Here is a 24,176-nt window from a genome sequence, read left to right on the forward strand (position 1 = left end):
AAAGCATTTGACAAAGTACAACATCTATTCATGATAAAAACCCTCAACAAAGTAGGTTTAGAGGGAACATGCCTCAACATAATAAAGGCCATATATGAAAAATACATAGCAAGTATCATCTGCAATGGGGAACAACTGAGAGCTTTTCCTCTGTGGTCAGGAACAAGACAGGGATGTCCACTCTCACTGCTGTTATTTAACATAGTACTGGAAATCCTAGCTATAGCCATCAGACAACAAAAAGAAGTAAAAGGCATCCAAATCAGCAAGGAAGAAGTAAAACTTTGATTCCTTTCTTTGACAAGTAATCTCTTCTTAATTTTATATAGCATGAATTTTGTAACTCACCATATTGCCATGAGTGTTTGATATAAAATATGTATTTCTTATTACAATTTATTATAATTAGTGTACTTTCTGTAATTACAAGTTTCATTCCCTGGGAGGTAAAGATGTGATTATATGTCATTTTCTTGCTTCTTTAGAACACTGGGCTAATTGATCATCTTGGAACATATACTGTTGTCATCAACTTCAGGACTTTCATTCTACTTGGTCAGCATAGTGAGCCATGTGGATATGTCCTTCCTATTTGTGCATGGATATTACTTTTTCTTTCTTTTTTTTTTTTTTAAAGATTTTATTTATTTATTTGACAGAGAGAGAGAGATAGCGAGAGAGGGAACACAAGCAGGGGAAGTGGGAGAGGGAGAAGCAGGCTTCCCGCCGAGCAGGGAGTCTGATAACGGGACTCGATCCCAGGACTCTGGGATCACGACCTGAGCTGAAGGCAGACGCTCAACGACTGAGCCACCCAGGTGCCCCTGGATATTACTTTTTCTAATGCTCTCTGGCTCACATATGTTAGTTCACTCTTTCCTGCTGACATGGAGAGAAGCTGGCACATATGTATGATTTATAGACAGACATGCTTACCAGAAGAATAAATATCTATATGTATTATTTCTTTCCTACTTGTTAAAATCAATGGAAGTTCAACTATCTATTGTATTCACTCTAGATTTTATCACTACATTTTGGTACTCTTTACATTAATTTTTCTATTCTGAGTATCCTTAGAGGCTCATGGCCTTTCATACATTCAGCTTGTTTCAATTTATCATTAATTTGCTCAAACAGATACAACTTGGTCAGTGAGAGCCCTTTAAACTGGCTCTTTTGTCCTCTGGAATTCTTGGAAGCAATCCTTACTTTTTGGAAACAATGGATTTCTAAACCCATTGTAAATTTGCTCTTCTGTAAGACATGGAATCAATTACCCTGTTAAGTGCTGGTGACATAGCAGGGAAGAATACTAGATCAAAGTCTGAGTACACATGAGACTGAAGGAGATAAAAATGATGCTACTTTTATTGAGTTGCTTAGGTCTGAAAAAAGTATTTTTATGATAATGGGTTCAAACACACCTTTTCAATTTAACTTTTTTGTTGTTTCCTACTTTCCTTATATTATCAGTTTTACCAGCCACAAATACTTTTGGCTTCTTTCAAATTTAACAGTCTTCCACTTGCCAGTTTTAGTCCTTCTTGACAAAGGAAGTGGCTATATTTGTACCTTTGTTTGGGTGGGCATATCCATTTATTCTTAAACTTCTGTTGCTAGAGTTAGCTCACATGAGCTTCTGCTTCTTACAACCAAAGGCCTTAACAAACATAAGTTTATTATGACTAAGGAAACATTTCTTTTAGGGCTCCTTAAAGATAATAGAACCCAGTGCTTTTCTATCCCTTCATACTAGCACTGTCCAATAGGACTTTCTGTGATGATGAAAGTATTCTTTAATCTTTACTGTCCATTATAACAACCACTGGCCACATACAGGTTTTTGAACATTTGAAATGTGGCTAGTGTACCTGAGGCACAGAATTTATTTCAATTTTTTAAAATTAAAATAAGCCATATGTGGCTGGTGTGGCTAATGTGTTGTACAGCACAGTTTTATACTGTCTCCACATTTTTAATGAAACACATGCAAAGTATATATTTTTTATTAAGAGATATTTAAAGATTTATAGGATCATAAAATGGTTTTACTGAGAGGATCCTCAACTATTTCACAACTGTTTACAAATGAGAAAAATGAGACCCAAAGGAATTAAATAATGTATTCAGAATCCCGCAGTTACCAACTGAACGGGGACTTAAATTAAGGTTCTTTGAATCTCAGCCAATGCATTTTTCATAGGTACCATATTATAGAAAATTGTCCTTTATAGTTATGTAAGTGTATATTAGACATTGACTTCCAGTGGCCAAGCAGTACAAATTTCTCCTAGTTCTAATTTTTTTGATTTTAGGTATAGATACATTGTGTTCTTAAGTCAATACATTGATTCTTTGTAGATAAGGATTCTTAAAAATGGAATCTTGAGATTTTGTTTCTTAGTTGTGAAGGCAAAGCTAATTAACATTAGCTTCCAATGAGTAAATGTGTACCCTTTCAAGGAAGACTATTTTTAGGTCCCTGAACTTCAAAGTTGATTTCCTCTTTTTTTCCTCACTCAATTAAAAAATATATTATTTAGGACTGTGGCACTGTGCTAATGTATTTCTGGAAAAGGGAAGAGATGACCTGCTGCTGTGTAAAATTGTAGCAAGAAATCAATAGAGAAGGGATTAGAACAATTAAAATCTTACATTCACAAAGGGAGGAAATGAAGTCTGATTAATAAAATTTATAGTCTGTATTTATAGGAAGGAGAACAACACTATTTCAAACATTATTTATATCAAACTAAACTCATCTTCTCCTACTCCCCAATATATAGGAAAATTCTTCCTTCTAATATCAAGTTGAATGGGCAAATGCATGCTTGTATCATTTTTTAAGAGTAGAATTGGATTGTCTTAATGCCATTTTAAAGAAAAATCCATTTATTCTATCTTCCCAAATGCAGAGAGGTAAAGCTAATTTGCTCATAAGTGGGATTTTTATTTTTCAGAGAGAGAGAGAGAAAAAAAAGAAATTGATGTAGTTTTTTCCTCTGGCTATTGGTATATTCAAATCCTATTTTATTTATCACATAGGAGTCATAAATATTCTGGTAAGTAAAGGGAGGGAGGGAAAGATGTCAGTAAAGGAGCTGACCTATGACCCAGTAATTACACTACTGGTATTTCCCCTAAAGACACAGATGTAGTGAAAAGAAGGGGCACCTGCACCCCAATGTTCATAGCAGTGTCCACAATAACCAAACTGGAAGGAGCCAAGATGCCCTTCAACAGACAAATGGATAAAGAAGATGTGGTCCATATATACAATGGAATATTACTCAGCCATCAGAAAGGATGAATACCACCATTTGCACCGACATGGATGAAAATGGAGGGATTATGCTAAATGAAATAAGTCAGGCAGAGAAAGACAATTATATGGTTTCACTTATATGTGGAACATAAGGAGTACATGGAGGACATTAGGGGAAGGAAGAGAAAACTGAAGAGGGGTGGAAATCAGAGGGGGAGACAAACCATGAGAGACTCTGGACTCTGGGAAACAATCTGAGGGTTTCAGAGGGGAGGGGGTGGGGGGATGGGTTAGCCCGGTGATGGGTATTAAGGAGGGCATGTGTTGCAATGAGCACTGGCTGTTATATGCAAATAATGAATCATGGAACACTACATCAAAAACTAATGAAGTATTGTATGATGACTAACATAACATAATTAAAAAAAAAGAAAGAAAAAAGAAAAGGAGCTAAATCTGAAAAGCACCAGGATAGATGTAAAGATGGGGAAAGCAATATATGCCCCAGAAAAATCACCCTCTTCGATGAGTCCCCATATCTGATCAATGCACTGTATCTTTGCCTCTGATTCCTACTCTCCTCTGGCCCCATATAACCACATATTAGAAAAAGACCTCAGAGATTATACAGTCCAAATTTCCCCTTGTATAGAGGACTTTGAAATGCAAATAGTTGAAGTGACTTTCCTAAGTTTGCAGAGAATGTTAGGACAAATTTGGGAACAGAACAGAGGTCTCATAATTCCCAGTTCAGGGTTCATTTCTCCCTATTGTGCTTCTGCTTACCATAGAAGTTTAAAAATGGCTGAATTTTTGCTTCCAACTATTTGATCAATACAAGTATAATACTTTTGTTTAATTCTGAGTCTTGTCAGAAATTATTTCTGAGCAGTAGAAAAGGATTTGCTTCCTACAGACAAAATTGAAAACAACCCCTCATCCCCACAATAAGCTTCTTGGTTGTCATTTAGCCTTTCCCTCGCATTGTGATCTTTAACAATATTTGTTAAGTGTCCACTGTATGCAGAATATAGAAGTTAGCTTTGTAAGCAGTTAGTTTGTGACCTAAAGTATACGTATTGGTGAAGCTAATTTTTGCTGTGCTGTGGTATGACTCCCCCACCCAGCCCTCACTCTGAAGATCTAGGTCTCACTCATCTAAAATATCACCTCTTCAAAAATGCTTCCTTGCCCACCTTATCTTTTGCTGCATCTCTCCTCCAGTCTACACACCTCTGTATTACTTTGCCATCTTTTCTTCTAGTTGTGATCTTGTCTGAATTTACCCTCTTTCTATTCTTGTCTTTCATGTATCTTATTCTGTATTATTTAAATAGTGCCATGAAAATAAGGATCATCTCTGTCATACCCAAATTATAGAATGATGTCTGGTACTTATGAGCTGTTCAGTATGTAATTATAGAATGAATGAATTTGTGGTTGAGTGGGCACACATCCACTTTTCCCCTAGTGCCCAGGTGTTGGATGCAGGGACATTGGGCATCAGCCACATTGAAGCCCAGTCTTCACCAATAGCAACTAAGGTCCTGCTGAGCTGGGGCAGTGGCCCTGGGATCCCCCCACCCCTTTTAAAGGCAGTTTTTGCTTTAGTCCTTGGGGTTCTTTCCTGCTAGCTAACCACAGTTAGAGCCACGGTAGTCGCTTTCAGCACTAACATTAAACTTCAGAGTTGAAGTTTGGGTTGAGGTCTTTATAAGGACTTCAGATTCCTAATGGCAGTTTTCTTTTATCCTCCTGTCTAGGTTTACATTCTCCTCATCTCAGTAGGCCTGTACTATTTTGTCTTAATAAGGTGAAATTCATATAACATAAAACCCTTTAAAAATCATCAAATCAGGTGGCATTTAATACATTCACAGTTTTGTAGAACTACCACCTCTATCTAGTGCTAAAACATTTTCATCACCCCCAAATAAAACTGTGTGTTCATTGAGCACTTTCCATTCCCCACATATACTGCCCCAGGTCCCTAGCAACCACCAGTCTGTTTTCTGTTTATATGAATTTGCCTATTCTGAATATTTCATATAAACGAAATCATATAGTATGTGACCTTTTGTGTCTGGATTGTCTTACTTAGCATAATATTTTTGAGGTTCATCTATATTTTAGCATGTATCAGTATTTAATTTCCTTTTGTGGCAAAATAATACTCTATTGTATGGATATACCACAATTTATTCATTTATCTTTTGGTAAACTTTTGAGTTGTTTCTACTATTTGGCTATTTTGACTAGTGATGCTATGAACGTACATACAAGCATCTTTTGAGTCCCTGTTTTCATTTCTTTTTTTTTTTTAAAGATTTTTTATTTATTCATTTGAGAGAGAGAGAGAACACAAGCAGGGGGAGCGGCAGAGGGAAAGGGAGAAGCAGATTCCCCACTGAGCAGGGAGCCCGACGTGGGACTCCATCCCAGGACCTAGAGACTGTGACCTGATGTGAAGGCAGATGCTTAACCATCTGAGCCACCCAGGCACCCCTGTTTTCATTTCTTTTATGTATATACCTACAAATGGAATTGCTGGGTCATATAGTAACTCTGTTTAACTTTTTGAGGACCGTGGTGTTTACATTTAAAATTATGTTTGTAGGCTACGAAGAGCCTCCTGAGTGAGTCTTGGCAGGATAAAGCGTCTACCTTAAGTTGATGTCCCCCACTCTATTAATTAAAAATACCTGTCATTGGGGCGCCTGGGTGGCTCAGATGGTTAAGTGTCTGCCTTCGGCTCAGGTCATGGTCCCAGGGTCCTGGGATCGAGCCCCGCATCGGGCTTCCTGCTCAGCGGGAAGCCTGCCTCTCCCTCTCCCACTCCCCCTGCTTGTGTTCTCTCTCTCACTGTGTCTTTCTCTGTCAAATAAATAAATAAAATCTTTAAAAAAAAAATAACTGTCATTTTAGGAAGGTAGTTACGCTTCAAAAAAACCTCTTCCCCTTACCCAAACAGCCACAATGCCTGTTATGAGAAGATTAAGTGAGATCTAACAATTATGCATGGAATCTTGCATGCAGTAATTTGTAATTTATTAACTATTTGACCTTGACCTTGGAGAGGTCATTTAATCATTCTGGCCTCAGTTGTTTCATTGTTAAAGATAATGTTATTCATGAAATGGGGGCTTGAAAATAAAATTAGGTATATGGAATCTTGAAACTTAGTGATGGTTAGAAAAAAAATCTCAATAGTCAAGTCCTGTTCCCTGAAAATACAATTGAGGAAGCTCTATCCTTGAATGGTTATGTGACTAGCCCAGGGTCACAGTGTTGTTGCTAAATTTGTTACCCTGGTCTGAAGTTTCCCATCCCATACGGTAAGTTCTGCTAGTTCAGTTATTTCCTATTTACTACCAATGATGGATTGCCCAATATAAACTGAGAATTGGGCTCAGTATCTAAGATACCTTACCTCATGTCCTCACAATAATCCTGCTTTTTATCAATGAGGACACAGAAGTTCATGGAGTTTTGGCAGTTTGCCCATGGTTATACAATTAGTAAATGGTAGTATCCAAATTGGAAATCAGGTGTGTTTGACACCAAACTGTTAAGTTTTTCTGACACTACAGATTTGGGACATTGTGAAGGGAGGGGTAGAGTGTAGAACCAGCAGGCTCAGTTCACCTGGCCCAAACATCCTCCTTGTAGCATTTTGGAAATCCCCTTCTCCAGACCTTTTCATCTGAAATCTGCAGTGGGAGAGGGACCCTTTTTTTCTTTTTGGCTTGCCATTTGGTCTTGAATTTCCCACAGGTATAATTGTGACTCCGGGTGGCCAGGCAGTATTATGATTATTTTCCCCACAGAGTAGACATCAAAGCTGGTATTCCAGGTCAGATTTGTGCAAGGATATCACAAATATCCTATAATTTTAGACGCTCAAGATTATTTCTTTGAAATACCGTTTTCTACCTCCTTTGCCAAATTATAGAAGTCTGAAATCACAGACTGTGAAACCTGACAGATTTTACAGAGAGCCTGATTTTGCAAGCTGTATTAGATTGGCTTATTCAACAAAGTATATTGAATGTTGTATTAGGTGCCCAATGCTGGACTTGTCACTGAGTGTTCAAATGTGAATAATATATGACCTTTGATTTCAGAAATTTCACAATCTGGTGATAGAGGTGGAAACATAAATATACAAATTATAATACAAAGCTCGCAACTTTTTAGTGGTGTAGGAAGACAGACTTTCTGTGTTTGTAAATCTATAGGCAAAGATATTATTCATGGACATTTTGCCCTGCCTCAGCTTTCTCCTATTTGTGAGGATATGCCTGTGCTAGTCCTGAGTTTGGCTTAATAACCAGAATGGCCTGTTGTTTGCTAACATTTCCTGAAAAGGAAGATCATAGCTTGGCAGTATAAATTCTTCTGGAATGACAATATATGCCCAAGTATAAAGGGTGATGCTATAGCAAGATTTCAACTTCTTTCTCAGATATGGCTATACCCTACATAAAGGAAGAGGTCAGTGGCAGCTGGACAGTCTATGGGGAACCAAGGAACAAGGAACAAGCTGCTCAAGGGTGAGGGGCATGCGCTCCTGATCTGTGCAGCCACTTCTGTTAAATTCTGTATTTAGCTTTTAGCCAAATATGTTGAGACAATTGTGTGTGTGTGTCCTTTTCCTGTAGATTCAGGGCCTAACCTGCAATGCCACAGGAGATAAGAACACAGGGCTATGGGAGCAGTGAGGAAGAAGAACTTAATTTGCATGGCTTCACAGAAAAAGTCACATTACAGCAAAGTCTTGAAAAATTAGTATGAGTTTTCCAGTTGAAGAAGTTGAGGAGGAAGTACAGGCAGTGTGAACACAATGAAGTGATGAAAGAGCCTGAGGCATTCAGGGACCAGTGGGGAGTCCAGTGTGTGTGCTAGAAAGGTTGTGTGTATGTATTAAGGTAACATTGATTGGAGTGTGGGTTGTAATCAGACTGTGAAAAGGACTGTGAGGTCAGGAAAAGACTACTGTACTGATAATGATCCAGTGAATGGTTTTAGGTAGGAGCAGGATGTGATCAGATTTGGTTTTCAGGAAAATAACTGGCAGTAATGAAGAGAGTGGATGAATTGTCATGGGAAGAGAGTGGCATATGAAGAGAAACATTAGGGCTAAAATAAGGCAGTGGTGGTATGGATGAGGAGGCTAAATGTGAAAGCTCTTTCTCATTTAAAGGTTGAGGGAGTTGTTGAGAATGACCGCATGGTTTCTAATTGGGTCAGACCATTATGTTGGATGAAGAATGTAGCAGACTGAGTGGATTTGGATTTTGGAGTTGGGGGGGAATGGGAAAATGATGAGGTCAATTTTGTAAATGCTAAGTTTGAGGTGTTTTTAGGACATCAGGTAAAGATATAGATAGTTGGGTTAGAGATTTGGCAGTCACTGGCTTATAGATTGGCAATTGAAACTTGGGAGTAAGGTCATCCAATAAGAGTGCATGGATTATGAGGAGGATAACTATAAGATGGAACACTAAGGGGCATCAAAGTTTAATGTAATGTAAAGAAAAATCAACAATGGTGATACTGAGCTAAGAGTAGGAGAGCTAGGGGAGAGTGCCATCCTAGAAATTAAAAGAGGATAGGGAAGTGATTGAATGTGAATATTGCATTCAGTAGTATGAGTATTGAAAATAGCCCATTAGATTTGGCATTTAGGCTTTTTCACAGTGGGTTTGCCACCAGAACACAGATGTCATGAAAACCACCGCTAAACCTAAACCAAAATGGGAAAGGAGAAGACTCACATCATCGTTGTCATTGGACATGTAGATTTGGGTAAGTCTATCACTACTGGTCATCTGATCTACAAATGTGGTGGGATTGACAAAAGAACTATTGAAAAATTTGAGAAGGAGGCTGCTGAGATGGGAAAGGGTCCTTCAAGTATGCCTGGGTCTTGGATCAACTGAAAGCTGAACATGAATGTGGTATCACCATTGATATCTCCCTGTGGAAATTTGAGACCATCAAGTATTATGTGACCATCATTGATGCCCCAGGACACAGAGACTTATCAAAAACAAGATTATGGACACATCTCAGCCTGACTGTGCTGTCCTGATTGTTGCTGCTGATGTTGGTGAATTTGAAGCAGGTATCTCCTAGAATGGGCAGACCCATGAGCATGCCCTTCTGGTTTACACCCTGGGTGTAAAACCACTAATTGTTGGTGTTAACAAAATGGATTCCACTGCGCCACCCTACAGCCAGAAGAGATACAAGGAAATCATTAAGGAAGTCAGTACCTACATTAAGAAAATTGGCTACAACCTCAACACAGTAGCATTTGTGCCAATTTCTGGTTGGAATGATGACAACATGCTGGAGCCAAGTGCTAACATGCCTTGGTTCAAAGGATGGAAAGTCACCCATAAAGATGGGAATGCCAGTGGAACCACACTGCTTGAATCTCTGGATTGCATTCTGCCACCAGCTCATTCAACTGACAAGCCCTTGCATCTGCCTCTCCAGGACATCTACAAAATTGATGGTATTGGTACTGTCCCTGTTGGCGGAATGGAGACTGGTGTTCTTACACCTGGCATGATGGTCACCTTTGCTCCAGTCCATGTTACAACTGAAGTAAAATCTGTTGAAATGCACCATGAAGCTTTGAGTGAAGCTCCTCCTGGGGACAATGTGGGCTTCAATGTCAAGAACTTATCTGTCAAAGATGCTCGTCATGGCAATGTGGCTGGTGACAGCAAAAATTACCCACCAAGGGAAGCAGCTGGCTTCACAGCTCAGGTGATTATCCTGAACCATCCAGGCCAGACCAGTGCCTGATATGCACCTGTGCTGGATTATCACACAGTTCACATTGCTTGCAAGTTTGCTCAGCTGAAGGAGATCGTTGTTCTGGAAAAAAACTGGAAGATGGCCCCAAATTCTTGAAATCTGGTGATGCTGCCATTGTTGATATGGTTCCTGGCAAGCCTATGTGTGTTGAGAGCTTCTCTGACTATCCTCCTCTGGGCTGTTCTGCTGTTTGTGACATGAGATGGATAGTCGATGTGGGTGTCATCTAAGCAGTGGACAAGAAGGCAGCTGGAGTGGCAAGGTCACCAAGTCTGCCCAGAAAGCTCAGAAGGCTAATTGAATATTATCCCCAATACCTGCCACCTCAGTCTTAATCAGTAGTGGAAGAATGGTCTCAGAACTGTTTGTGTCAATTGGCCATTTAAGTTTAATAGTAAAAGAATCGTTAATGATAATAATGCATCATAAAACCTTCAGATGGAAACAAGAATGTTTTGTGGACCATTTGTTCTTGTGTGTGTATGGCAGTTTTAAGTTATTAATTTTTAAAATCAGTACTTTAATGGAAACAACTTGACCAAAAATCTGTCACAGAATTTTGAGACCCATTAAAACAAAAGTTTAATGAGGGAAAAATAAAGATATGGCATTTAGAAAATCAGTATTGACTTAGTAATATAGTTACCGTGGGGCGTTAAGGAATAAATTAGAAGTAAAAAATGTTTCTAATGAGTATAAATAATAATTTCAAAATTCATTTCTGTTTTTATCAAGACTATACATGTGCACATTTAAAAAATTCAAATAGTACTAAAAGGCTCATTAGGAAAAAAATGACAGTCCCTCTTTCTGGAACTAAAATGTTGGACTTCATTCTCTAACTTTCTTAACTTTCCTCTTATTTCCATTTCTTTGATTTTTTTGGTTCTATTTTCTAGAAATTTCTTTGAATCATTAAATTCTTCTCCTGCATTTTAAATGTGGATGAACAATCACAGTTTAAATCTTCAAGGCTCTTCTTTGTTCTCTTATATTTTCTCTTTCATAGTACCCTGTTCTTGTTTCATGTATACACTATGTTCTTTTATCTTTCTGAGGAAGGAGAGACAAGGCTAAAAGTAATTATGTTTAGATTTCCAAAGAGAACTCTGGAGAAAATTTCTGTTCTTTGCTAAGAGAGAAAGGTCCCATTCATTCATGCAAATGGAATTCTCATGGGCCTATCCTAACAGGCAGCCAGATTTGTCCTGACATGGCTGAGTATTGAAGTGGACACAGCTTAGGTTCAAGCCAAGAATCCTTCTATAAAGACACTTAGGCGTTCTGTTTTGTATGCTGAACAAAACTCAAACCCATATGAGCCTCTGGGTAGCACAGAGGGATGATTAGAAAGGCATAGCTATTGTCAGATCTCAACTTGAATATTAATTGGGACCAAGTAGTCCATGGAAATGAGGTCCAAGAACCTGATGACTTAACATATCTATTTCTATTTCATGTGGAGCAGAAAACCAAAGTGAGAATCAGGGCAGAAAATCTGTTTAAGTTAAATTTTTTGAACTCTAACCCCATGCTCCATGTTTTCATAGACATTTTCTCAGGGAATTCTCATAATAACATCATGAGTTAGGTGTTGTTACTGTCCTCATTCTTTTTTTAAAATTTTTTAAGGATTTTATTTATTTATTTGCCAGAGAGAGAGAGAGCACAAGCAGGGGGAGCAGTGGGCAGAGGGAGAAGCAGTCTCTTCACTGAGCAAGAAGCCCGATGTGGGGTTCAATCCCAGGAATCATGAAATGACCTGAGCTGAAGGCAGACACTTAACCAACTGAGCCACCGAGGTGTCCCCAATCCTCATTCTTGCTAAAGAAACTAAAGCCTATTGAGGTAGTGAATCTTACCCAAGAGACTAGTAGGATAATCAAGGCCTTTCGACTCCCAAGTTCAAACCTCTCTTCATTTAAGCACCTGTTTGTTCCTAAAGCAAAAAAGGAGAGAACCAAAAAAATAAGTTGCAGAAAAGATGGGGAAGAAGCTGCCCTTAACTCCCTGCTCACCTATTTATAATTTCTTGAATATTAATTAGCATGTATCATAATTTCAATTTCTCCTTAGGAATAATTTGTTATTTGGTCCCATGTGATGCTTTCCTTTACATTAATTTTACTCTGTAACACTTCCTATGTTTGAAGGATGGGAAAGGAAGGACCACGGCTTTGTTAACCTTTCCTTTAGTTAACTTTTCACAAATAGGCTTTGACTTTTCCATTATTATAAGGTAAGAAAGATAAAATCATTGTAGAAAAACTAGGAAGTATAAATAAATTTTAAAAAATGAAAATAATCTGTAAGTCCTCTGCTTAGATAGAATCACAAATTTTAGACTTTCTTTATTCATGGAGCCATATTGTTAAGAATGGAGCCATACAGTATATAGTTTCATAAAATGTTATGAGCGTCTCATGTCAGTAAATATAGATCTGTACCATTGCATTTAATGACTGAAGAATTTTCCATTATATGATTATAACTAAAGCTTTGTTTTGTTCACTCAAGATTCAAGCTTTGTTTTATACAAAATAGTTTTCCCAAATAGTTTTCCTTTATATTTTGCAATCCCACATCCCTGACTTTATTTTCTTTCCAAGTAATGGCAGATTTAGACTCATGATTTTATAACTGCCAATCTTAGTAGGCATCAAGCTGACTTGGTAGAAATTGCTGGAATTGTCCGGCAAGAAGTAAATAGTTGTGTAGCATTTATTTTCAGCATGATAACCTAAGTGAAGATACCAGATAAGAAGTGATTAAAGTACAGACCAAAGAGGCTCTGAGTGAAAAGCAAGGGTCACTCCTTTATTGCTTTTCACATAAAAAAGGGAATAAAAAGGAAAGAAACTCAGAGACAAAGTGTAAATGAATTTGACTTGCTGACCCTTGAGAAATTTGGGATTTGAGCACTGAATCTTAAACACCTTCAGAGAATCACTGAGTTCAAAATTTAATAGATCAAGCTGGGATATGGGAAGATAAAACCAAAAGCTTCCTCACAATTCCATGTAGCAATAGATATCTCTTTTGAAAATTTCAGGTCATCTATGGGAAAACTTTGCTGGAAAACAATCACATATGGTAGTGGTTAGAAATTGCTCATTCTGAGCAAAGGAGAAAGGTGAATCCAAGGGAATAATAATCAGTGTTCCTGTGTTTCTTGAAGACATTTAGATATGGAAAGTGTGGACCCTGATGATGAGAAGTGAAGTGATGTAGCAAATCATTTTATGATGTAACAAATTAAATTAGCAACCAAAAGATTTGGGTTGATCCCTGTTATACATTAACTTTCTGTTTTACCTTGTACAGGCCAGTTAACCTTTTTGTGTCTCATGGTCTTCATCTACAAATTGGGGATGGTGGTAACCCTGGACTGATCCACCTTGTAGACATTGTGGGAATCAGATGATATAATGATATAATTAGTTTGGAGATACTTTGAGAAGGACCAACTTCTACAGATTAGAAGTTCATGAAAAATAACAATAACTTCCACTTACTTGTTTTTAACCAAGTGCCTGTTTTTTGTTATTGTTGTTGTTCCCAGAATACAATTGTTAAACCTCAGAACTAATTCCCTTGATAGAGCTTCACACTAGAAGACCTACCAACTCAAATAGTAAAATGTCCAGAGTTAGTCACTGTTTGTTTACAAGATAGATGTCTTTAATTGTATATTTCTTAGATATAATTACATGTATAGAAAAATCAGCATTAAGGCATTTAGACTAAAACATAAAATCATTTCATTCAAAAGTAGACTCAAGCATGGAAAGAATGTAGTTAGCTAAAATAAAAATCAGGAAGGAAACAACCTGTTTACCTAGCCCAAAACTAGATTATTTCTCCCCACAAAAAAAGGCTACATATTTTAAATACATGGAAAGAATTTTAAAGAGGCAGTTGTTCTTGTTTGTGAACTGAACTCCATCTTTCTTTCTTTTTTTTTTTTTGAGTTTTAATTTTTTTTTTATTCTTATGTTAATCCCCATACATTACATCATTAGTTTTAGATGAAGTGTTCCATGATTCATTGTTTGTGCATAACACCCAGTGCTCCATGCAGAATGTGCCCTCCTCAATACCCACCACCAGGCTAACCCATCCTCCCACCCCCCTCCCCTCTAGAACCCTCAGTTTGTTTTTCAGAGTCCATCGTCTCTCATGGTTCGTCTACCCCTCCGATTTCCCCCGATTCATTCTTCCCCTCCTGCTACCTTCTTCTTCTTCTTTTTTTTTTTTCCTTAACATATATTGCATTATTTGTTTCAGAGGTACAGATCTGAGATTCAACAGTCTTGCACAATTCACAGCGCTACCAGAGCACATACCCTCCCCAGTGTCTATCACCCAGTCACCCCATCCCTCCCACCCCACCACCCACTCCAGCAACCCTCAGTTTGTTTCCTGCAATTAAGAATTCCTCATATCAGTGAGATCATATGATACATGTCTTTCTCTGTTTGACTTATTTCACTCAACATAATACCCTCCAGTTCCATCCACGTCGTTGCAAATGGCAAGATCTCATTCCTTTTGATGGCTGCATAATATTCCATTGTATATATATACCACATCTTCTTTATCCATTCATCTGTCGATGGACATCTTGGCTCTTTCCACAGTTTGGCTATTGTGGACATTGCTGCTATAAACATCGGGGTGCACGTACCCTTTCTGAACCCTACTTTTGTATCTTTGGGGTAAATACCCAGTAGTGCAATTGCTGGGTCATATGGTAGCTCTATTTTCAACTTTTTGAGGAACCTCCATACTGTTTTCCAGAGTGGCTGCACCAGCTTGCATTCCCACCAACAGTGTAGGAGGGTTCCCCTTTCTCCACATCCCCGCCAACATCTGTCATTTCCTGACTTGTTAATTTTAGCCATTCTGACTGGTGTGAGGTGGTATCTCATTGAGGTTTTGATTTGGATTTCCCTGATGCCAAACGATGTTAAGTACTTTTTCATGTGTCTGTTGGCCATTTGGATGTCTTCTTTGGAGAAATGTCTGTTCATGTCTTCTGCCCATTTCTTGATTGGATTCTTTGTTCTTTGGGTGTTGAGTTTGATAAGTTCTTTATAGATTTTGGATACTAGCCCTTTATCTGATATGTCATTTGCAAATATCTTCTCCCATTCTGTCGGTTGTCTTTTGGTTTTGTTGACTGTTTCGTTTGCTGTGCAAAAGCTTTTTATCTTGATGAAGTCCCAATAGTTCATATTTGCCCTTGCTTCCCTTGCCTTTGGCAATGTTTCTAGGAAGAAGTTGCTGTGGCTGAGGTCGAAGAGATTGCTGCCTGTGTTCTCCTTTAGGATTTTGATGGATTCCTGTCTCACTTTGAGGTCTTTCATCCATTTGGAGTCTATTTTTGTGTGTGGTATAAGGAAATGGTCCAGTTTCATTCTTCCGCATGTGGCTATCCAGTTTTCCCAACACCATTTGTTGAAGAGACTGTCTTTTTTCCATTGGACATTCTTTCCTGCTTTGTCGAAGATGAGTTGACCATAGAGTTGAGGGTCTATTTCTGGGCTCTCTATTCTGTTGCATTGATCTATGTGTCTGTTTTTGTGCCAGTACCATACTGTCTTGATGATGACAGCTTTGCAATAGAGCTGGAAGTCTGGAATTGTGATGCCGCCAGCTTTGCTTTTCTTTTTCAACATTCCTCTGGCTATTCGGGGTCTTTTCTGGTTCCATACAAATTTTAGGATGATTTGTTCCATTTCTTTGAAAAAAGTGGATGGTATTTTGATGGGGATTGCATTGTATGTGTAGATTGCTCTAGGTAGCATTGACATCTTCACAATATTTGTTCTTCCAACACATGAGCATGGAACGTTTTTCCATTTCTTTGTGTCTTCCTCAATTTCTTTCATGAGTATTTTATAGTTTTCTGAGTACAGATCCTTTATGTCTTTGGTTAGATTTATTCCTAGATATCTTATGGTTTTGGGTGCAATTGTGAATGGGATTGACTCCTTAATTTCTCTTTCTTCTGTCTTCTTGTTGGCGTATAGGAATGCCACTGACTTCTGTGCATTGATTTTATATCCTGCCACTTTACTGAATTCCTGTATGAGATCTAGCAGTTTTGGGGTGGAGTCTTTGGGGTTTTCCACATAAAGTATCCTATCATCTGCAAAGAGTGAGAGTTTGACTTCTTCTTTGCCGATTTGGATACCTTTGATTTCTTTTTGTTGTCTGATTGCTGTGGCTAGGAATTCTAATACTATGTTGAATAGCAGTGGTGATAGTGGACATCCCTGCTGCGTTCCTGACCTTAGGGGGAAAGCCCTCAGTTTTTCCCCATTGAGAATGATATTTGCTGTGGGTTTTTCATAGATGGCGTTTATGATATTGAGGTATGTACCCTTTATCCCTATACTCTGAAGGGTTTTGATCAAGAAAGGATGCTGTACTTTGTCAAATGCTTTTTCTGCATCTATTGAGAGGATCATATGGTTCTTGTTCTTTCTTTTGTTAATGTATCACGTTGATTGATGTGCGGATGTTGAACCAACCTTGCAGCCCAGGGATAAATCCCACTTGGTCGTGGTGATAATCCTTTTAATGTACTGTTGGATCCTATTGGCTAGTATTTTGGTGAGAATTTTTGCATCCATGTTCATCAGGGATATTGGTCTGTAATTCTCCTTTTTGATGGGGTCTTTGTCTGGTTTTGGGATCAAGGTAATGCTGGCCTCATGAGTTTGGAAGTTTTCCTTCCATTTCTATTTTTTGGAACAGTTTCAGAAGAATAGGTATTAATTCTTCTTGAAATGTTTGGTAGAATTCCCCTGGGAAGCCATCTGGCCCTGGGCTTTTGTTTGTTGGGAGATTTTTGATGATTGCTTCAAATTCCTTAGTGGTTATCGGTCTGTTCAGGTTTTCTATTTCTTCCTGGTTCAGTTTTGGTAGTTGATACATCTCTAGGAATGCATCCATTTCTTCCAGGTTATCTAATTTGCTGGCGTAGAGTTGCTCATAATATGTTCTTATAATTGTTTGTATTTCTTTGGTGTTGGTTGTGATCTCTCCTCTTTCATTCATGATTTTGTTGATTTGGGTCATTTCTCTTTTCTTTTTGATAAGTCTGGCCAGGGGTTTATCAATCTTGTTAATTCTTTCAAAGAACCAGCTCCTAGTTTTGTTGATCTGTTCTACTGTTCTTTTAGTTTCTATTTCATTGATTTCTGCTCTGATCTTTATTATTTCTCTTCTCCTGCTGGGTTTAGGCTTTCTTTGCTGTTCTTTCTCCAGCTCCTTTAGGTGTAGAGTTAGGTTGTGTACTTGAGACCTTTCTTGTTTCTTGAGAAAGGCTTGTATTGCTATATACTTTCCTCTTAGGACTGCCTTTGCTGCATCCCAAAGATTTTGAATAGTTGTGTTTTCATTTTCATTGGTTTCCATGTATTTTTTTAATTCTTCTTTAATTTCCTGGTTGACCCATTCATTCTTCAGTAGGATGCTCTTTAGCCTCCATGTATTTGAGTTCTTTCCGACTTTCCTCTTGTGATTGAGTTCTAGTTTCAAAGCATTGTGGTCTGAAAATAGGCAGGGAATGATTCCAATCTTTTGGTACTGGTTGAGACCTGATTTATGACCTAGGATGTGATCTATTCTGGAGAATGTTCCATGGGCACTAGAGAAGAATGTGTATTCCGTTGCTTTGGGGTGGAATGTTCTGAATATGTCTGTAAAGTCCATTTGGTCCAGTGTGTCATTTAAAGTCTTTATTTCCTTGTTGATCTTTTGCTTAGATGATCTGTCCATTTCAGTGAGGGGGGTGTTAAAGTCCCCCACTATTATTGTATTGTTGTCGATGTGTTTCTTTGCTTTTGTTATTAATTGCCTTATATAATTGGCTGCTCCCATGTTAGGGGCATAGATATTTACAATTGTTAGATCTTCTTGTTGGATAGATCCTTTAAGTATGATATAGTGTCCTTCCTCATCTCTTATTAAAGTCTTTGGTTTAAAATCTAATTTGTCTGATATAAGGATTGCCACCCCAGCTTTCTTTTGGTGTCCATTAGCATGGTAAATGGTTTTCCACCCCCTCACTTTCAATCTGGGGGTGTCTTTGGTTCTAAAATGAGTCTCTTGCAGACAGCATATCGATGGGTCTTGTTTTTTAATCCAGTCTGATAGCCTGTGTCTTTTGATTGGGGCATTTAGCCCATTTACATTCAGGGTAACTATTGAAAGATAGGAATTTAGTGCCATTGTATTGCCTGTAAGGTGACTGTTACCGTATATTGTCTGTGTTCCTTTCTGGTCTATATTGCTTTTAGGCTCTCTCTTTGCTTAGAGGACCCCTTTCAAGATTTCCTGTAGGGCTGGTTTTGTGTTTGCAAATTCCTTTAGTTTTTGTTTGTCCTGGAAGCTTTTTATCTCTCCTTCAATTTTCAATGACAGCCTAGCTGGATATAGTATTCTTGGCTGCATATTTTTCTCATTTAGTGCTCTGAATATATCCTGCCAGTCCTTTCTGGCCTGCCAGGTCTCTGTGGATAGGTCTGTTGCCAATCTAATGTTTCTACCCTTGTAGGTTACATATCTCTTCTCCCGAGCTGCTTTCAGGATTCTCTCTTTGTCTATGAGACTCGTAAGTTTTACTATTAGATGTCGGGGTGTTGACCTATTTTTATTGATTTTGAGAGGGGTTCTCTGTGCTTCCTGGATTTTCATGCCTGTTTCCTTTCCCAAATTAGGGAAGTTCTCTGCTATAATTTGCTCCCTTATACCTTCTGCCCCTCTCTCTCTTTCTTCTTCTTCTGGGATCCCAATTATTCTAATGTTGTTTCGTCTTATGGTACCGCTTATCTCTCGAATTCTGCCCTCGTGATCCAGTAGTTGTTTATCTCTCTTTTTCTCAGCTTCTTTATTTTCCATCATTTCATCTTCTATATTACTGATTCTCTCTTCTGCCTCATTTATTCTAGCAGTTAGCGCCCCCATTTTTGATTGCACCTCATTAATGGCCTTTTTGATTTCTACTTGGTTGGATTTTAGTTCTTTTACTTCTCCAGAAAGGGTTTCTCTAATAACTTCCATATTTTTTTCAAGCCCAGCTAGTATCTTTAAAGTGATGATTCTGAACTCTAGATCTGACATTGTACTAATGTCCGTATTGAGTAGGTCCCTGGCAGTCGGTACTACCTCTTGTTCTTTTTGTTGAGGTGATTTTTTCCGTCTTGTCATTTTGTGCAGAGGAGAATAGATTAATGAGAGAACAAAATGCTAGCAGAGTAGCAACGTCCCCAGAAAATATACTCTAAACAAATCAGAAAAGACTTGAAGCAGTGGGAAAAGAAAGGGAAAGAGGAAAAAGAAAAAGAAAAAGAAAAAAAAGAAAAAGATAAAGATAAAAACAAAAACAAACAAAACAAAACAACAACAACAACAAAAAAACCAGAATGTGATCAAATATGATCAGGCTGGTATATAGATGAGTTCCACACACTAGATTTGGGGTGTATTTTGGTCTTTTAGAAGAAAGTGCCTCCCAAAATTTTAAAGAAAGAAAAACTTATATATGTACAAAAATAAGGGTTGATATGATGAAGGGATGGAATATGACTGTAAAGATGGAAATTATAAAAAATTTTATAAAAGGAATTGATAAGAAGTTGTTTGAAAAAAAGAAAGAAGAGGATTTAAAAAAAGAAAAAAAAAAGGGAGAGGATGTGATCAGGCAGGGGAATAGAAAACACCATATACTAGAGATTTAGGGTATATTTTAATCTGTTAGAAGAAACTATCTCAAAATTTTAAAGAGAGAACAACTTATATATATAAGCCAAAAATACGGGTAACTACTATGAAGGGATAGAATATGACTCTAAAAATGAAAAAAATGTTTTTTTTTTAAAAAAAGGGATTGATAAGATGTTGGTTGAAAAAGGGAAAAAGAAAAATTCAAAAAGAAAAAAAAAGAAAAAAAGACAGTTAAAAAAAAATTAACTTTGAAAGACTAAAGAATCATGGTAAAAAAGCCATGAATTCTATGTGCAGTAGTCCCCTAGCGCTGGAGTTCTGCCGTTCTCATTGATCGGTAAACTTGGCCTTGGCTGGCTGTTCTCGCTGATCTTCTGGGGAGGGGCCTGTTGCCGTGGTTTCCAAATGTCTCTGCCGGAGGCAGAATTGCCCCGCCCTTGCCCCCTCCCGGCTAAGTAATCTGCTCGGGTTTGCTCTCCCGGGCTTTTGTTCCCTGCGAGCTTTCCGTACAGCTTTGGAGGCCGAGAGTGAAAATGGCGGCCTCCCAATCTCCACCCCGGAGGAGCCGAGAACTCGGGGCCCCGCTTCTCAGTGAGCCCCCAGAGAAAAGCCGTCAGTCACTCCCGTCTCCCCGGTCTCCAGCCGCACTCCGTGCTCACCCGGCCTGTGACCGCGCGTTTCTATCTCTGGCACCCGACCCCGTGTGGAGTCTCCAAACCCAGCAGATCCCTGCAGTGCACTCCCTTGCAGCTCCTCCCAGGGGAGGAAGGTGAGTCTCCCCGGGTCTGCCGCTTGTTGGGTCCCTGCTGGAGGAGCAGGGGCCCGACTGTGCCGCGGATCACAGTTTATGGCAACCCCGAGCTGAGAGCCCGCGCCTGGGCTCCGCCTCTGCAGCCGGCTTCCCTGATCCAATACCTGGGAGCTCCGCCACACTCAGGCACCCCCGGTCTTTCTGTGACCCGTGGGTCCTGAGACCACACTGTCCCCGAGGGTTCCACCCCCCGCTTAGCCACCAGAGTGACGTCCCTCAGCGGAGCAGACTTTTAAAAGTTCCGATTTTGTGCTCCGCGGCTCTATCACTTGCCAGAAGCGGCCGACGGAGGCCCCTCCCCGCCGTCTATCCTCCCGAATATCGCCTTGGATTCACTTCTCCGCACGTCCTACCTTCCAGAAAGTGGTCGCTTTTCTGATGAGAGAGTTGTTGCTCTTCTTTTCTTCGACCTCCTGTTGAGTTTGTAGGTGTTCAGAATGGTTTGATCCCTATCCAGCTGAATTCCTGAGAGGAGACGAAATCCAGGTCTCCTATTCCTCCGCCATCTTGCTCCGCCCCCTCTGAACTCCATCTTTCATTCCCTGTGTGTGTGTGTGTGTATGTCTAATCCACATGGACACATAGTTCAGTGATGCTTTCAACTTCCGAAATTCTTGGAAGCTGTAGTATATCTTAGACCAAAATCTTATTATTAAACTGCTTTGTCAAATATTGCTATGTCTTATAATTTTAACCAGGAAGTTAAAGCTCCCCAATTTAGCCTCTTCTTACCCAAAGTAACCCCAGACCAGCCGAGGTGCCTTCAGGAGGTGGTTTAACTTGCTGTCAGTATCATTTATCTTTATGTTGGCCACTTTTAAGGTATCTATGAAAAGTAGGACATTATGTGATATGAACAATAGAACAATAATTTACATTTACTAGTGCCATTCAATTGCCTGGTTAATGAGGACAGTACATTAAGTACATGAAATTATGTGAATATGTATACTTAACATTTGATAAAACTGGGCTTTTCTAGCATCCTTCCTTAATTGGGGAAATTACACTTAGAATTTAGAGATACTTTCATTACATGGGAGTCTAGACTCATTTCCCCTTTCTTTTGTCCTAGAAGTTTGTAGCCGTAGATTACACAGGGATGTGATAGAGAACATAAAAGCCTTGATTCTGCCATTGAGAGCTCTGCATGGCACCTAGCTCACCCAAAGGACTTAATATCCTTCCCCAATGTGAGTAGTTTTCTCTTTATTCATTGGTAGTAATTGTCCAAATCAAAAAGTTCAGTGGTATAGTTGGAAAGTTTGATTTTGATTTTAGGCTTTTGGTCCCTCAGTTCAAGTGTGTAATGTCTCCCAGCTCTATCTAAGAAATTAGCTTATAAAATTTCCCCTAAGAATCAACAGATTAAGTTGGATCTAGGAAAAGTATGTTCAACATCTTTTGATATCAGCTTTCAGAGAAGGAATAACTTTTAATCTGTTTGCACTCTGCTACATAGAACATTTTGTAAATGTCCAAGAAAATTTAGAGAAGGCAAATATACTTTATCATTCCTTCACCTTTTGGGGAGGCATTTGGATTTGCAGGATAACTTTCAGTGTTTTGCTCCCACCCTCCTAACTCCAAGTCTTTTTTCCTAACCCTGATCTGGGAGTGGTGGTAGGTCTTAATTTTCCAACATGAAGAGGAACTGAGGGGTTTATTTTTATTTTTTTAAAGAGTACATCTTTCATTTAAAATAATATTTTAATATTATTTTTTATTAAGTTTAAAATTTTAATTCTAGTATAGTTAACATTATAGTGTTATATTAGTTTCAGGTGTACAATATAGTGATTCAACAGTCCTGTGCATTACTCAGTGCTCATCATGATAAATGTACTCTTTATTAATATTAATATTTTAATATTGATATGTTAATATTTTGGTATACTTCTTTCCCTGCAACTACTTTTAATGTAGTTTGTATCATCTGTAAAATTTATGATTATATGGCTCTATATTGGTTTAAGTTATATTGTGAGCATTTTCCATTGCTATTATAATTCTTCAAAAGCATTAGTTGTTGTGTAATTTTTATTTAAATGGATGTAACATTATTTACTTGATCCCTCTCCTGTTGTTAGATATTTGAGTTATTTCCAATTTTTGCTATAATTTAAAATTTTACTATTGAAATCCTTGTACATTATTCTTTGTACATGGTTCCCCAAATGTTTCATTAAGATATGTTTCTCAGTGGAAACACTAGAATGAAAAGTAGGAACATTTTTTTTTTTAAAGATTTTATTTATTTATTTGAGACAGAGAGAATGAGAGAGAGAGAGCACATGAGAGAGGGGAGGGTCAGAGGGAGAAGCAGGCTCCCTGCTGAGCAGGGAGCCCGATGTGGGACTCGATCCCGGGACTCCAGGATCATGACCTGAGCCGAAAGCAGTCGCTTAACCAGCTGAGCCACCCAGGCGCCCCTAATAGGAACATTTTTAAGACTCTTCATACTTACTGCAAAATTACTGTCTAGAAAGGATATACCAAATTACACTTCCAGTGAATTCAAGTAACTATCTCACTTGATCCTTGCTAATACTAATAATTACCAAATTTTAAATTTTGTTTATTTTATGAGCAGAATATATTTTATTTTCCTTAATTTCCATCTCTTCTTAATTTAGAAGGCAATTGTATTTTCTCTTCTGTCAGTGTCCTCTGCCCAGTTTTACTGATATATCAGTATGATTTATTAATGTATTTGAACTCCTAAATTTTTAACTATGGGAAAACTTTCATCATAATTATTTCCTTTTAGTCTTATTTCTAAGGTGACTTGCTATATAGACATTTTTAATTCCTATGAAAACATTATTAATCTTTCCCTTTCTGACTTCTTACACAGTTTTATGCTTGGAAAATTTTATGCATTAAAAAATCAAATGACCCTTTAGCTGTATTTGCTTTAACATCTTTCTCTCTCTCTTTTTTTTTAAAAGATTTTATTTATTTATTTAATTGATAGAAAGAGAGAGACAGCGTGAGGGGGAACACAAATAGGGGGAGTGGGAGAGGGAGAAGCAGGCTTCTGGTTGAGCAGGGAGCCCGATTCGGGGCTCAATCCCAGGACCCCAGGATCATGACCTGAGCCGAAAGCAGTCGCTTAACCAAGTGAGCCACCCAGGCGCCCCTAACATCGTTCTTTTAGTAGCAGTCATCTACTTTAGCATTATTATTTTAAAAATCCTCTCTTTAAAAAAATCCTCTTTTTACCAAACACATCTTCACAATCAGTGATGAAAACCATAGGGAAATAAGTGGATGTGGGGTCAGAAGACTCCCATGTGGTGAGAAATTATAACCTTTTATGCAGATTGATGGTAAGTTAATATTAGATTGATTTACAAGCAAGATCAATCCAGATCCTATGGGCTAGCAGGCACATTAATGACCTTGAAAATTACTTGGGTTTTTTGGTAAACATCTGCAGCTTTTAATGTGTGAAGGAACAGATTGTTCTCACTGTGTTGAATGGTAGTGGAGGGGATAGTAAGAAATCTAGAGTTCACTGTTCTG

At 38.4% G+C, this 24,176-nt stretch overlaps 1 pseudogene; it reads left to right on the forward strand.

Moving 5' to 3' along the window:
* The first annotated feature begins 9,024 nt into the window (after positions 1–9,024).
* Positions 9,025–10,519, forward strand: LOC110585098 (annotated as a pseudogene).
* The last annotated feature ends 13,657 nt before the right edge of the window (positions 10,520–24,176 follow it).

The sequence above is a fragment of the Neomonachus schauinslandi genome, chromosome 1 (assembly GCF_002201575.2).
Source record: "Neomonachus schauinslandi chromosome 1, ASM220157v2, whole genome shotgun sequence".
In the NCBI taxonomy this organism is placed as follows: Eukaryota; Metazoa; Chordata; class Mammalia; order Carnivora; family Phocidae; genus Neomonachus; species Neomonachus schauinslandi.